Below are 8,132 nucleotides of genomic sequence, written 5' to 3'. Positions count from 1 at the left end.
CCCGCTCAACCATTCTGAACGGACCCATGTACCTCGGACTCAACTTAGTCTCTGTCACTGTTTGGACCCCGCAACATGGCCATCTTGAGGTACACTCTATCACTAACCTGAAACTCAAGATCCTTCCTCCTCTTATCAGCATAACTCTTCTGTCGATCCTGAGCCTCCTTCATGTTCAGCCTCAGAACCCGAATCTTCTCCGAGGTCTCCTGAACAAAATCCGCACCATATATGCTCTTCTCCCCCACCTGAGTCCAACATAACGGTGTACGACACAGCCTCGCATACAATGCCTCATAAGGAGCAATCCCAATACTCGCCTGGTAGCTGTTGTTGTAAGCAAACTCCACCAAGCTCAAATGATCTGCCCAATGACCACCCCAATCCAATACGCACATCCTCAGTAAATCCTCCAAAATCTGGATCGTCCTGTCTGACTGACCGTCCGTCTGAGGATGGTAGACTGTACTCATATGCACCTTCGTGCCCATCTCTGCCTGAAACGCCTTCCAGAACACCAAGGTGAACTTGAAATTTCTATCAGACACAATACTAGCAGGCACACCATGCAATCTGACTATCTCCCTCACATACTTCTTGGCCAAAACCGCTGCTCCATCAGTTTTCTTGATGGCCAGAAAATGTGCAGACTTAGTCAAACGGTCCACAATGACCCAAATAGCATCAAACGTCCTCGACACAGGTAAACCTACCACGAAGTCCATCGTGATCAAATCCCACTTCCACTCTGGAATGGGTAAACTCTGTAACAAACCACCAGGAACCTGATGCTCCGCCTTCACCAGCTGGCAAGTATCACACTTCGCCACCCAGTCAGCTACGTCCTTCTTCATCCCGACCCAGTGATAGTACCGCTTGAGGTCACGGTACATCTTGGTCGCTCCTGGATGAATAGAGAACTTGCTCGAATGAGCCTCTCTCAGTATCTCCTGCCTCAAATCCTCACCCTTGGGCACACAGATCCGACCATGCACAAGGATAGTACCATTAGCAGAAACCTGATACTCTGCACCCGCAGCCTTAGAGGCATTCACCAGCCCCTCATCACTCTCTTGAGCTAACCTCACTCTGCTCAACAAATCTGCTCTATCAACTGCCTCCAAACCCAAAGGTTCCTGTGAGATAGCACACAAACTCAATGCACTAATCTCACCTACCAACACCTCCATATCCTGCTCCTGAGCCGAAGCCACCCGCTTCCGACTCAAGGCATCTGCAACCAGATTAGCTTTACCAGGATGGTAAGCTATGTCCAGATCATAATCCGCTACTAACTCCATCCAACGCCTCTGCCTCAAATTCAGCTCAGGCTGAGTAAAAATGTACTTCAGACTCTTGTGATCTGTAAATACCTGTACCTTCCCACCATACAGATAAGATCTCCAAATCTTCAGAGCAAAAATCACTGCTGCCATCTCTAAGTCATGAGTAGGATAATTAGCCTCGTGCTTCCGCAACTTCCGCGAAGCGTAGGCTATAACCTTTCCCTGCTGCATAAGAACACAACCTAACCCCACTCCAGAAGCATCTGTATACACAACATAAGGCTCGTTCTGCTCGGGCAGTGCTAACACCGGCGTGGTAGTCAACATCTACTTGAGGCTTGCAAAACTCTCCTCACACTCCGGTGACCACACAAATGGAACCTCCTTTCCTGTAAGCTTAGTCATCGGCTGTACCATACTCGCAAAACCCCGAACAAACCTCCTGTAGTAACCTGCTAATCCCAGAAAACTTCGAATCTCAGTGGCGCTCTGCGGCCTCGGCCACTCCCTGATGGACTAAATCTTCTCAAGATCCACCGAAACTCCCTCTGCAGAAACAATGTGACCCAAGAATCCCATCTCACGTTGCCAGAAACTGCACTTACTCAGCTTAGCAAACAACTTCTGCTCCCGCAGCTTCTCCAGAACTGCTCTCAGATGTACTGCATGCTCCTCAGAACTCTTGGAAAATACCTGGATGTCGTCGATGAAAATAATGACTGACACGTCCAGAAACTCCTGGAACACGCTTTTCATCAATCTCATAAACGCAGCTGGCGCGTTAGTCAACCCGAAAGGCATCACTACAAACTCATAATGTCCATACTTCGTTCTAAAGGCCGTCTTCCTCACATCTGCCTCATGTATTAGAATCTGATGATACCCTGATGCTAAGTCGATCTTGGAGAACCAAGTAGCACCCCTCAACTGATCCAACAACTCATCAATTCTCGGGAGAGGGTACTTGTTCTTCACAGTGACTCGGTTCAAACCCCGATAGTCGATACACAACCGAAAACTCCCGTCCTTCTTCTTAACAAACAGCACCGGTGCTTCCCACGGTGAACAACTAGGACGGATAAAACCCTTACTCAACAAATCCTCCAGCTGCTTCTTCAGCTCTGCCATCTCTGTTGGAGCCATCCTGTAAGGTGCCTTGGATAACGCATCGTCCCCGGTTCCAGTTCAATAGTAAAAGGATCCGACCGAGATGGTGGTAGTCCCTGCAATGACTGAAACATATCCTCAAAGTCCTCCACTACCGGAATGCCACTAACCGTAGACTTCCCCACTGACTCTGGCATAGATATAGTAACCAGATAAGCCTCACGGCCCTTCTCGATCATCTTCCCAGCCTGAATGGCCGAGATCACGAGACTCCCTGAAGTCGGTCTAATACCCTGAAAACCCAACTTCCCTCCTGGAGGCTCAAACTCCACTCTACCCCGATAGCAATCCAAATGCACCTTATGCCGATGCAACCAATCCATCCCGAGAATAACATCATACAACTCCACTGGACTGATAAGCAAATCCGCGGGCCACGACTCCCCTACGATCTGAATATCAATCCCTCTAGCTCGTCCAATAACTCTCAGGAACTTGCCTCCCATAACTCTGACTACTCCTGTATGCTCCCTGGAGTCCCCTCTGATCCCCGCACTCTCTGCACACTCCGGAGTGATGAAGCTATGAGAAGCTCTAGAATCAAACATAACATGGGACTTAAACCCGCCCACCAACAAGGTCCCTACACAAACCTCATGTGTTGAGAACCTAACATTGATCACAAGCAAAAACAAACATAATCTGAACTATTGAATTGACCAAGTTTGAATCTCAGAAGTTATACCTGTGATCGCTCCTGTACTAGTGCCACCGGTCTCCACAGTCGAGTATACCCACGATGTCGGATCAATCTAACCCACCGGCTGCACACCGTGCTGCACTCCTGGCTGACCTCCAGCCTGCACTGCTGCTACTGCTATATGCTGCAACTTTGGACAACGAGGCTTGATATGCCCCGTCACTCTGCAGTAGTAACACACTCGGGTATCTGTCCGCGGCTCCGTCACCGGCCGCTGCTCTGTCACTGCCCGCTGCTCACCTCTCTGTGGATAGTTGGTCACCTTGTGGTCCCTGCTACCACACCCAAAGCATCTCGCACCACCGTACCACGATCTTTGCATATCATCAAACTTCCCCTTCTGCCCATGCGCACTGTACGGTTCCCCTGAGTCAACCCCAAGAACCATGCCTTCATATGATCAAGAGCCTCCTGTGGAAAATACTTGGAGTTAAACTCCCTCACAAAATCTCCCCAAGTCATATCCCGCTGCACCCTCCGTGCTGTCACCGACCTCCACCACACACGTGCATCACCTGACAAGTAGTACACTGCCAGATCCATCCTGAACTGGTCGGGACACCGAAGCGAAAGGAAAAGATCCTCCATTCGCTCTCTCCACTCATCCGCTACACTCAGATCTGTACCTCCTGAGAAATACCACGCTCCCACTCGCTGCAGCTGCACCATCATCTGCACATACTGAGCATCCACTACCTTGGCCCCTGGCTGCACACCTGCCTGCAAACCCGCCACAGGCTGCACCGCTGGAACCTGCCCACCAACCATTGGTGGCACTACTGGAACCTGCCCACCAACCACTGGTGGCACTACTAGAACCTGCCCACCAACCACTGGCGGCACCACTGGATCCTGCCCACCAACCACTGGCGGCACTACTGCTGGAAGTCGCTCCAAAACCTGAGCTAGCAAGCCCATCAAGACATCCTCCCTGCTTGGAGCACCCTCCGCTGCAACCTTCACACCCAGGGCAACACCGGGCCCATCCGCCCTGCCGTCACCCAAACCAGCCTGGTCTCCAGACACACTAGGATGAACCTGTGACTCTGCTACCTCCTCACTGGCCATGCTCTGGGTCACACTCTCACTGGCCTCCGGAACCGGACCTCGTCCCCGACCACGACCACGACCACGACCACGACCACGACCACGACCACGACCACGACCGCGACCAACAGCAGCCTCACCTCTAACCATCTGTCTCACCAAGAACAGAAGGCTTAGCAACAAATAATTCTAATAACACAAGAACACAACTCACCGTGGAATCACCAAGCAGGCTCGAAGAGGATGTTCTAGAACCTCATGCCACACACAATTGACCAACTCACACAATCAACTCTAGCATGAAATCCTAAACATCAACAGCAAAAGCACAATGAACCCTAGACCTAGAACCGTAAGGGCTCTGATACCAAAATAAAACAACCCATCCCGTTTTTTATTTTTTATTTTTTATAATATAATATAATTCACTAGTGGTCCCATACCCACTGACATCCTAGCAACAGTCAACAACAGCGAATAACAAAACAATTCCATTAAATCAACAAGAATCCAACAATAACATTCCAATAACCAACAATGCAATAATCCAAACCAACAATGAAATAACAAAGTTCTAACATCCTACAATGTTCTATCAACTCAACACTAGCAACTTAACAATAGCTAGACCACAATCAATCAAGCCTCTAGAACATCCTTCTCCTCATCGCCTTTGATTCCACGATCACACTTTGCCTTTACCTACACACCACAAACAACAATTGAGATGCGTAAGTATTATCATAAATACTTAGTGAGGCCATCCTCCCATCTACTAGGTTATACACACAAGCATTTGAGACTCTCAAGTTCAATCAAACAAACAAACACACAACAATACATCAAACCAGGAAAACAAATCTCGGATAAGACTAGTGTCGACTGATGCTACATCGGTGTTGATCGATGCTTCACGACCTGGTGTCGACCGATGCTACAAGGTGTTGATCGATGCTTCACGACCTGGTGTCGACCGATGCTACAAAGTGTCGATCGATGCCTCTTCTGCAGAGACGAACTGCGCGAACACGAACGCCGATCCTCCATTTCAATCCATCTCGAAACCGTCTCAAACTCACCCAAACACCTCGGAAACCTATGGTAAACACGAAAACAACGAACCCAAGCAAGCAAACACCACAAGCAACAAACAAACACCCAAACAAAAGAGATCTCATGCTTAGATCAACCATAGTCAAGCACTCCCCTCAAATACAAGAAGACTGGGTTGAGAAATCGATGGAATCAACACCTCCAGGAACTTCTCCTTCGTTCCCAGCAACATCTATCCCTTCTACAGTCACAGATCTCTCCAAAACACCAAGAACAAGCCCAGAAACTCACAGAAACGCTTTCTCTCCTTTTCTTCCTCTTTCCTCTGATAAACGGCGACAAAACACTCTAAAATCCTTAATTTGTCGCTTCCCCACTTAAATACTCGGTTTAGGTCATTAAACCAAACCAACCCAAACCAAAATCGCGAATTAAAACAAACCCGACGAACCCAGGATTAGTGGTGTCGATCGATGCTACAAGGGTGTCGATCGACACTCCTACCAAAACCGCATAATCCGGTTCGTGGATGTTACAAAACTATTTTAAAAACTTTTTAAAAATTAAGAATTTTTAAAAGTTTCAATATTTATAATATTTATGAAACAAATAAACATTTAAAAAAAAAACAAACAAACATATTACTTAATTATTAAAAGCACACTAACATTTTATTTAATTAATACATAGTTTAATGTCCAAATTTATTCTATATATTGTCCTTTGCAAAAAAATCAACCAATAGCGGACTGCCACATCGAGTTAAAACTCTGCCAAAAACTGTTCTAATTGAAGACAAAAAAAAAGTTCTAAACCCACTGTTCAATGTTTTTCTAATTTAATTGGGATTAGAACAGCCTTGGTGTTCCCCCTATAATATGTCATAAAGATAAAAGAATACGAACCATATCAATATTCTATATAGTAACCAACTTAAGATAAACATATTTCTAAATAATTTAAATATGAAAATAATAAAAATAAATTCTATCTAATTAAATAATTACATTTTGACATGTTTTTTAACATAACAAGTTAATTAGTGTATATATATATATATATATATATATAACTAAGTTACGTCCACATATAAAACATATATAAGAAGGAAATATTAAAATTTCATTTATTTGCCTTAACTTGTAACCCGGCCGTATTACATTTTAAATTTTTCTTGGTATTTTTTTAAACTCAAATTTGAACATCACACACTTCATTTTCAATAATTAAATTTTATTGGTAATTTTAGAATTTAAATCGTAATCCGCATTACCTTTTCAATTTTTTCGGTTTTTAAAAAAGAAAAAGAAAACTCAAATTTGAACATTACACATTTCATTTCCCAATACGTTTATTTTTTTTTGTGAAATGTTAAATTTATTGATTTTCAAAAAAAAAAAAAATTTTAGATGTTCTATTGTAGTAATTTTTGTGTGTGTTAAAAGATCTATTGTAGTAACTAGATGAATATCCGCGCTATGCGCGGACTTATGGCTTACTGTTCTTTAAATAATTTTGCTACTAATTTCTTTTTATATAGAGTTTATTTTTGTTTTTTTAATTGTGTAAATCTTGAAAAATATAATTTTGACGTTGATTTTTTTAATACTTCAAATAGGTTTTCTCATTTTTATAATTGAATTATTAGATACATGCATGAACGACTTTGTTTTGAGAGCTTAAACATTCTATAATTCTTGTCTAAAACTTCTAAAAAGATATTCCAAATGAAAGTTTGATCTAAGGATGCATATTTTGTAACGAAGAATTTTTTGGTTGAATAAATTTACAATCACTAAAAAAACCTTAAGTATTTAGATATATTCATACTTAAGCTTCTCAATTATATACTATGAAACACTAACATTTTATTTTATCAAGATTGCATCTTGGCTAACTCTATAATCCCCTCTTTAATAAAAGGGAAGTATACAACATTGTTTTGGTAAACTTTATAATTTTAATAAATGGTTATAAATAGTTACAAATAGGTTATACGTAGGTTATAGATTAATCCATATATTAATTGGTTACAAGTTGATAGTTCATATATTAATGGTATCAAATAAAATCTTAATTGTAACCAAAAATCTTAAATGGGATATTCTAAATTGATAGTTCATGGATATTCCAAACTTTATTTTCGGAAGATCACGTTGTTTCCAAAGATCTACAATCATAATATTACCAATTTATTTTTCTGAGATTTTATTGATAGACCACAACATTAACCAAGTTATTAAAAGGGATAAAAATATACTCTCAATCATAAAAAAAGAGAAATACCCTAGAATAGCACAATTCTAAGGGTGTAAATGGTTGCACGGTTGAAGAGATTGAACAGGTTAAAAAAAATTGGTTGGAAAATACTATTCAGCCCGTTCAACTTAAAAAGATGAAAAAAATAACTAATCCTACAGAAAAAATGTTCAATTTGTTCAACCACTATATTTGAGATGAATGAGTTGAATATTATTCAACTTTCAATTTTAGGCTACCATTTGCAGTCTAAGTTTTTCTTCCAAAGTTAGCATACACCTTTAAATTTCCCAAAACTAGCATTTTTATATATTTAAATTATTATTTAATTTAAATAACGTAATTCGTTTTTTTCAAAATCAAACTTACGATATTAGATTCATAGCTCCGACCAAGCTTGCGATGAAGATTTTGATCTGAGATCTTCATTTCCGATCTCATATATTTTCAATTTAAGTGCCAAATCAATCGACTAAAGCTTCAATCAATTACCATATCGATCAACTGAAACTTCTCCATCTCCACTAGATCCATGGCTGAGATCTCACCTTTTGACCTCGTCGTCAAACCGCCTCCTCTTTCCTCCGCCACCGCCTCCATCGTTTCAGCCCCCCCCCTCT

The sequence above is a fragment of the Camelina sativa genome, chromosome 2 (genome assembly GCF_000633955.1).
Source record: "Camelina sativa cultivar DH55 chromosome 2, Cs, whole genome shotgun sequence".
Classification (NCBI taxonomy): domain Eukaryota; kingdom Viridiplantae; phylum Streptophyta; class Magnoliopsida; order Brassicales; family Brassicaceae; genus Camelina; species Camelina sativa.
The sequence above is the reverse complement of the archived record's forward strand: the minus strand, read 5'-3'. Positions refer to the sequence as shown.